This window comes from Oratosquilla oratoria, chromosome 12, assembly GCF_046742065.1.
Source record: "Oratosquilla oratoria isolate Oo_2021 chromosome 12, ASM4674206v1, whole genome shotgun sequence".
In the NCBI taxonomy this organism is placed as follows: Eukaryota; Metazoa; Arthropoda; class Malacostraca; order Stomatopoda; family Squillidae; genus Oratosquilla; species Oratosquilla oratoria.
The window spans coordinates 8162318-8169817 of record NC_134788.1 but is presented as its reverse complement, the minus strand read 5'-3'; positions in this window follow the sequence as shown (position 1 = coordinate 8169817).

The window sequence follows — 7500 nt, the reverse complement described above, 5'->3', positions numbered from 1 at the left end:
TTTACTTATATTTGTACTTATTACTTATTTTGATGCATGTTCCTGATCTCTTTGTACTTAGATAGTACCATATTGTATACGTATCTTGTGTTTCTTATTTGAACGATAATTTCCATATTCTCATAATCATGTAACGGTCCCATTGACCCTACTGCCCATTCTCTTTTGTGTTGATTGCCTGTAAATATTTTCCATATTAATAATTTCGTTTACTAGTTTTACCGCTAGTTTAATATTCCTTTCCTGGAATCTTCTTTGTTACCTTTACTTCTAGTCTTACGAATTATCTAGGCCCTGACCAGATAGTTCAGTCCTACAGTGGCTTCTAGAAGTGAGCTGGTTCTTAAGCACATATCCGTTATACGTAACGTCTCTTCACATACCAGCCCGCCCGTAACAAAGTGGCGACCCTTGCCAAGGATATTGGATCAGGTATTTAACACATTTTTATAGAGATGGATGATATAATTCAAGAATTCGTTCAAAATCCCAAGGTAAGTTTCTTAAAGAAACAAACTAAAGACACTTTGATAGAAATAGGCAAGCACTTTGGAGTAGACATTGATACAAGTTTGCGAAAGAAAAAAATACTTCAGGAACTCGTTGAAAATCTGATCGAAGATGAGATCTTATCTCCAGAAGAGATTACAGCTATACAAATTCCTTCAAATAGGTTAGAAATAGAGGCACGACTAACCGAACTTAAGATTAAGGAGATTGAATTAAAGGTCAGGAGAGTAGAAATTGAGGAGGAAGCTAAACTGAAACAAATGCAAATTGAGGCAGAATTTAAAGCTAAAGAGGAGGAAACTAAACTAAAACAAATGCAAATTGAGGCAGAATTTAAAGCTAGAGAAGAGGAAGCTAAAGTGAAACAAGTAGCTAAAGAGGAGGAAACTAAACTGAAACAAATGCAAATTGAGGCAGAATTTAGAGCTAGAGAAGAGGAAGCTAAAGTGAAACAAATAGAAAGAGAGGACGAAACTAAAATCAAATTGGCAGAATTTAAAGCTAGAGAAGAGGAAGCTAAAGTGAAACAAGTAGAGTTAGAATTAAAGAAGACAGAAGTAGAAGCTAGGATTGTTGATAGACAACCCGTAGTTCAGGAAGGTCATATAGATATTTCCAAGTATGTAAAACTTCTACCCCAATTTTCAGAAGGAGAGCCAGAAATTTTCTTTCTTCAGTGGGAAAAATTGGCGCAACAGTTACAAATCCCTAAAGAAAATTGGCCATTAATCATTCAAACACAATTTAAGGGTAAGGCTCAGCAAATTTATACTGCTCTTTCAGAAGCAGAAAGCGAGTATGATAATATGAAAGCTTGTATTTTAAAAGCTTATGAACTAATACCAGAGGCCTATAGACAGAAATTCCGTAATTATAGGAAGACACCTCAGTTAACATACGTAGAATATGCGGCTCAACAAGAGAGGTTATTCAATAGGTGGTGTTTGGCTAGTGAAACGGACATCTTAGATAGACTTAAACAGTTGATTTTATTGGAGCAGTTTAAGAATACCTTAGAGACAGATCTTAGGATTTTTATAGATGATCATGTTCCCGAAACTTTAACTAAAGCTGCTGTATTGGCTGATGAGTTCACACTAAATCATAAACCTAAGTCAAGACAAATGGAATCCCAAAAGTCAAAGTCATATATTCCAGATTCAACAAAATAATCTGATCCTTGGTCCCCAAAGAAACACTTTGAAAATCAGTCTAGCCCATCACATTTCAGTTACAGGTCTGATTTCAATCAATATCCTCCAAACCAACCTTGGCAAAGAATGGAAAGGTTTAAGACTAATCCCCCTGTAACTTGTTCATATTGTAAACAGGTTGGCCATCACATTTCTAATTGCAGAAAGAGACTGACACCCTCATTCTCCAATAAGACACCAACTCTTGTAAGTAATATAAAATCAGACGATTCAAAATCCTCTATTCAGGATACACTACCAAAGAAGCCGGTATTGTCAAGTAATGTAGAACCCCCCTCATCAGATCATGATCCTTGTTTCAAACCATTTGTATCTTCAGGAACTATATCTCATAGTAGTAGTTCACAACAATATCCTATTTCCATACTCCGAGACACAGGAGCAAAGCAAAGTCTGATTTTAAATTCTGTCTTGCAGAATATACAGGTTATGATATATTGATAGAAGGAGTTGGAGGAATTGTAAAATGTCCATTACATAATGTTTTCTTGCGGTCTGATTTAACAACCGGAATGGTTAAAGTAGCAGTAGTAGACTCTCTTCCCATAGTAGGAATATCCTTATTGTTGGCCAATGACATCGCTGGAAGCAAAGTCATTTCTCCCTTAATAACAAATAACCCTAAGACCTCAGTAGAACCTTCAGATAACTTACAGTTGTTTCCCGCTTGTGCTGTAACCAGATCTCAGTACAAGAAATCTGAAGAGGAGACCTATAATTTAGAATCCCTATTCTCCCAAACTGACCCATCTTCTTCTTCACCAGTTTCTCTATCTAGAGCAGAATTAATCAAAGAACAGAAGTCAGATCATTCTCTTAAAAATTTGTACGAGATTGTTTCATCTCCAGAAGAAGTTGAAAATATGTCACGAGGTTTCTATATAGAAAACGGAGTCCTAATGCGAAAATGGAGAGCATCCACCGCAACCGCTGACCAGCCATGGCAAGTAAGGAATCAAATAGTCCTCCCTCTTGGTTTCAGGAATAATGTTCTAAGATTGGCTCATGATACTCCCTTAGCAGGTCACTTAGGGGTAAGAAAGACCTTGTTCAACATAACCCAACATTTCCATTGGCCCACGGTTGTCAAAGATGTTGCCCAATATTGTAAAACATGTCATACATGTCAACTTGTAGGTAAGCCCAACCAGAAAATTGTAGAAGCTCCACTCCATCCCATTCCTGTAATGGAAGAGCCATTTAAAAAAGTTCTTATTGACTGTGTAGGACCTTTACCTCCTTCAAGTAAAGGAAATCAGTACATTCTCACAATCATGTGTATGAGCACTCGTTTTCCAGAAGCAATTCCTTTGAAAAATATTAAAGCTCAAAACATAATCAGAGAAATGTTGAAATATTTCACTATGGTAGGATTTCCCAAGAACATTCAAAGTGATCAAGGAAGTAATTTTCTTTCCAACAAGTTTAGAGAAACTCTTGTAACACAAGGTATACTTCCGGTAACTTCCTCCGCCTATCATCCTCAATCACAAGGTGCTCTAGAGCGCTTTCACCAAACGCTCAAGACAATGTTAAGAATCTTCTGTGCTGAGAACACTCGAAATTGGGAAGACGGACTCCCCTTTTTGTTGTTCACCACCCGAACAACAATTCAAGAAAGCCTTGGATTCAGCCCGTCAGAATTAGTCTTCGGTCATGAAGTCCGTGGCCCCCTAAAGATACTTCATGAACAATGGATGAAAGAAGAACCACCAGTTCCTTCTTTGAAATACGTGTCCCAGGTCACCGAGAAGTTGTTAGAAGCTTGGAAGTTGGCAAGAGAGAACTTGACGAATGATCAACGAGAAATGAATGGTCGTTATGATAAAAATTCTAAACTTAGAACTTTCTCTCCAGGAGATCAAGTGTTACTTTATCTTCCCATACCAGGAGATCCATTGCAGGCTAAATACAAAGGACCCTATGAAGTCTTGTCCAGAGCCAGTGATCTCAACTACATAATCAAAACTCCAGACAGAAGAAAGAGTTCCCGTCTCTGTCACATAAATACCTTAAAACCTTATCATTCCCGAGATCCAATTCCAGCTTGCAGCTCTACCACAATAGAATCGGAAGAGCCTCCTGATAACCTGCCTAATCCTCCTGAGTTTCCCTTGGAAAACTCTCAGATACTACAAAATCTTCAGATAAAAGTAGGACACTTATCTGAGAAACAAGGTAGAGACATTCTTTCTCTCTTAAGAAGTTTTCCAAAATTATTTCTAGATTCCCCAAGATTCACTTCTTTGATAGAACATGAAATAATTCTAGACTCGCCAAGAGCTATCAAACAAGCCCCTTATAGAGTCAATCCAAAAAAAAAGGAGTTCATAAAAGCAGAAATAAACACTGCTTCAACAGGGAATAATTGAACCCTCCAGTAGTCCTTGGGCATCTCCTTGCATTCTTGTCCCTAAATCTGACCATTCTTATCGCCTGTGCATTGACTACAGGAAAATCAATGCCCATACTAAGGCCGATGCTTTTCCTATCCCTAGGATAGATGATATCATAGACAGTCTAGGAACTGCCAAGTATGTATCCAAGTTGGATATGTTAAGGGGATACTATCAAATCCCTGTACACCCTCGCTCAAGAGAAGTTACCGCTTTCATTACGGAAGAGGGATTGTTCCAATTCAGAGCAATGCCATTTGGGCTTAAAAATGCCCCTGCCACTTACCAAAGAATGATAAGTAATCTTGTTGCAGGATTGCCAGGAGTAAAAACTTATCTAGATGATGTGATAATATTTAGTCAGTCTTAGACAGAACACATTGAACACCTAAATAATTTCTTTTATAGAGCAGACCAAGCAAACCTTACCATCAATTTGTCCAAATGTGATTTCGGACATACACAGGTCCCCTATTTGGGATTTAAAGTTGGAAATTCCCAAGTGTTTCCAATAGACGCCAAGATAAAAGCCATCAATGATGTACCAACACCCACTAATCGTAGAGAGGTACGTCGATTCCTTGGAATGAGTGGCTATTATCGCCGTTTTTGTCCAAATTTTTCAGATGTAGCAGAACCATTGACTGACCTGTTGAGAAAAGACCACGACTTCGTGTGGACACCTACCTGTGAGACGGCCTTCAAAAACCTGAAGTCCCTTCTCACTAACGCACCAGTTCTAAGGGCACCCGATTTCCAACGACCCTTTCTTCTGCAAGTCGACGCCAGCGACACCGGTATCGGTGCCGCCCTCTTGCAAGAACACAATGAAGTGCTTCACGCTATCGCCTACTACAGCAAGAAGCTGTCCCCTGCGCAGAAGAACTACTCAACAATTGAGAAGGAGACGCTCGCTTTGGTCCAAGCCCTTATCCACTTCGAAGTCTACCTGGGTTCCTCAACTACCATTCAAGTATATTCGGATCACAACCCCTTAAAGTTCCTACAGACTATGAAAAACAAGAATCCGAGACTTACACGTTGGAGTTTATTTCTCCAACCCTTTAATCTAACAATTCATCATATAAAAGGCGTCTTTAATGTTTTAGCCGACGTCCTTTCTAGAACATAGCTTTTCAACAGAAAGTGCAAAGCTTTCCCGAACGGTGGCGGTGTCACGTAATATTAGATATTACGTCATATGTGTAATTATATTATAGAATTGTGTTCCTTTGTATTACATAACTATGTTCATATTTCTTGTCTATTGATGTATTTTATCAATGTTAAGCAGTAACGCCCGTCCACTATATGTAATCTTGCCTACGTGCGGAGAAAGGTGCGCACTCTTGTAGAACAAACAGACAAGCGATATCCTGAATAGTTCGGAGCGCACAGATTTGACAGTTACTAAATAAATAGATTGTTCAAGCGAGTCGAGGGTCTTAAAACTACCCATGTTGACGTTCGCTCTCCCGAACACTCACCCGGATGTATTCCGCTTCCGGTCCAATGGTATATAAGCGGTGGAAATCGCTCACTCCTCGTCATTTTCTCGCATATCTTATCTCTTGATAAAAACTGGAAGTTTAGACTCATGAGACGATTGGTGTGAAGTGATCACCCTTTTTGCCTACATTACGTGTCTGATATACATTGCATTACTTTACTTATATTTGTACTTATTACTTATTTTGATGCATGTTCCTGATCTCTTTGTACTTAGATAGTACCATATTGTATACGTATCTTGTGTTTCTTATTTGAACGATAATTTCCATATTCTCATAATCATGTAACGGTCCCATTGACCCTACTGCCCATTCTCTTTTGTGTTGATTGCCTGTAAATATTTTCCATATTAATAATTTCGTTTACTAGTTTTACCGCTAGTTTAATATTCCTTTCCTGGAATCTTCTTTGTTACCTTTACTTCTAGTCTTACGAATTATCTAGGCCCTGACCAGATAGTTCAGTCCTACAGTGGCTTCTAGAAGTGAGCTGGTTCTTAAGCACATATCCGTTATACGTAACGTCTCTTCACTAACCAGCCCGCCCGTAACAATATATATATGTATACATATATATATGTATATATATATATGTATACATATATATATATATATATATATATATATATATATATATATATATATATATATATTAGTCCCCACCTCAGACTTGACCTGCGCACTAGGAAAAGAACTGAGACATACGGACATCCACATCTCTTGTGACGCAAGTAAGAAAATTAGTGACCTTATCAAACGAAAGATAGGAAATAACAACAACGAAAGTATAATTCATAAAATTCCATATTCAGGGTGTGACAGTGCATATATAGGAGAAACATACAGGGGATTAATCACGAGATTAAGATAACACCAACCCACCCGATATCCAATGCCATCACCGCAACATCAACGCATTCGTGAACCACATAGTCGAAGAAGGACATCTACCTAAATGGGATCAAGCGAGTATTCTGCATAATAATCTCAGCAAAACGGAATAAAAAATCGTAGAAGCTCTGTACATAGCCATCAATAATTGTACCAACAATAGAGTAGGTGACATCAAATTATCATAGACAACATGACACGCAGCAAAATAATGGAAATAAAACGGGACGAATGATCACCAGAGGCATCCCACCGAGTGTCAGTACGGTAAACACACGAGAGTTAGAGATTCCTTGAACTCAGGCCTATCCTAGTTCATTACCCACACATTTTCTGTATTTATTGCCAGTATTTTCTGTTGTGTAACATTCTTTCTGAAGAAGCACCATAGTGCGAAACTAGTTAAAGAATAAACTCTCGTTCTATTTGTGTGTTTTCCCCTCTGCCTCTCTCACAACCTCTCAATATTGTATGTATATATATATATATATATATATATGTATATATATATATAGATATACATATATATACAAATATGTACATTTACATACATGCACACATATTTCAAGGCTTTTCCCCCTTACAAGGGAGGTAGCCAAAAAAGAAAAGGCACAAAAATCACTCTCACCCATTCCACCCCTGTTACACTCCACACCCCTCCATCCTCCCTCTCATCTCAGCACCACCCGGAAGACGGGTCATCCCTGCACCTTGTCCACTGCCCTGGGTCAGAAGCAGTGTCGATCGACACAGCACATCCACAGCAAGGCCACTTCATAAATCGGCGACCCCCCCCCCTCTCCGTCCCCCATTTGCATAAAGGGGAAGACGGGGAGAAATCCCTTCGGGCTGCGTAAAATCTTGCTACACATACTACCTCACCCCCCATCCCCCCCGCCCATTCCACCTCATGCATCACAACATCATCCATATACAACTATTCTCCATATATATGCATATATATATATATATATATAT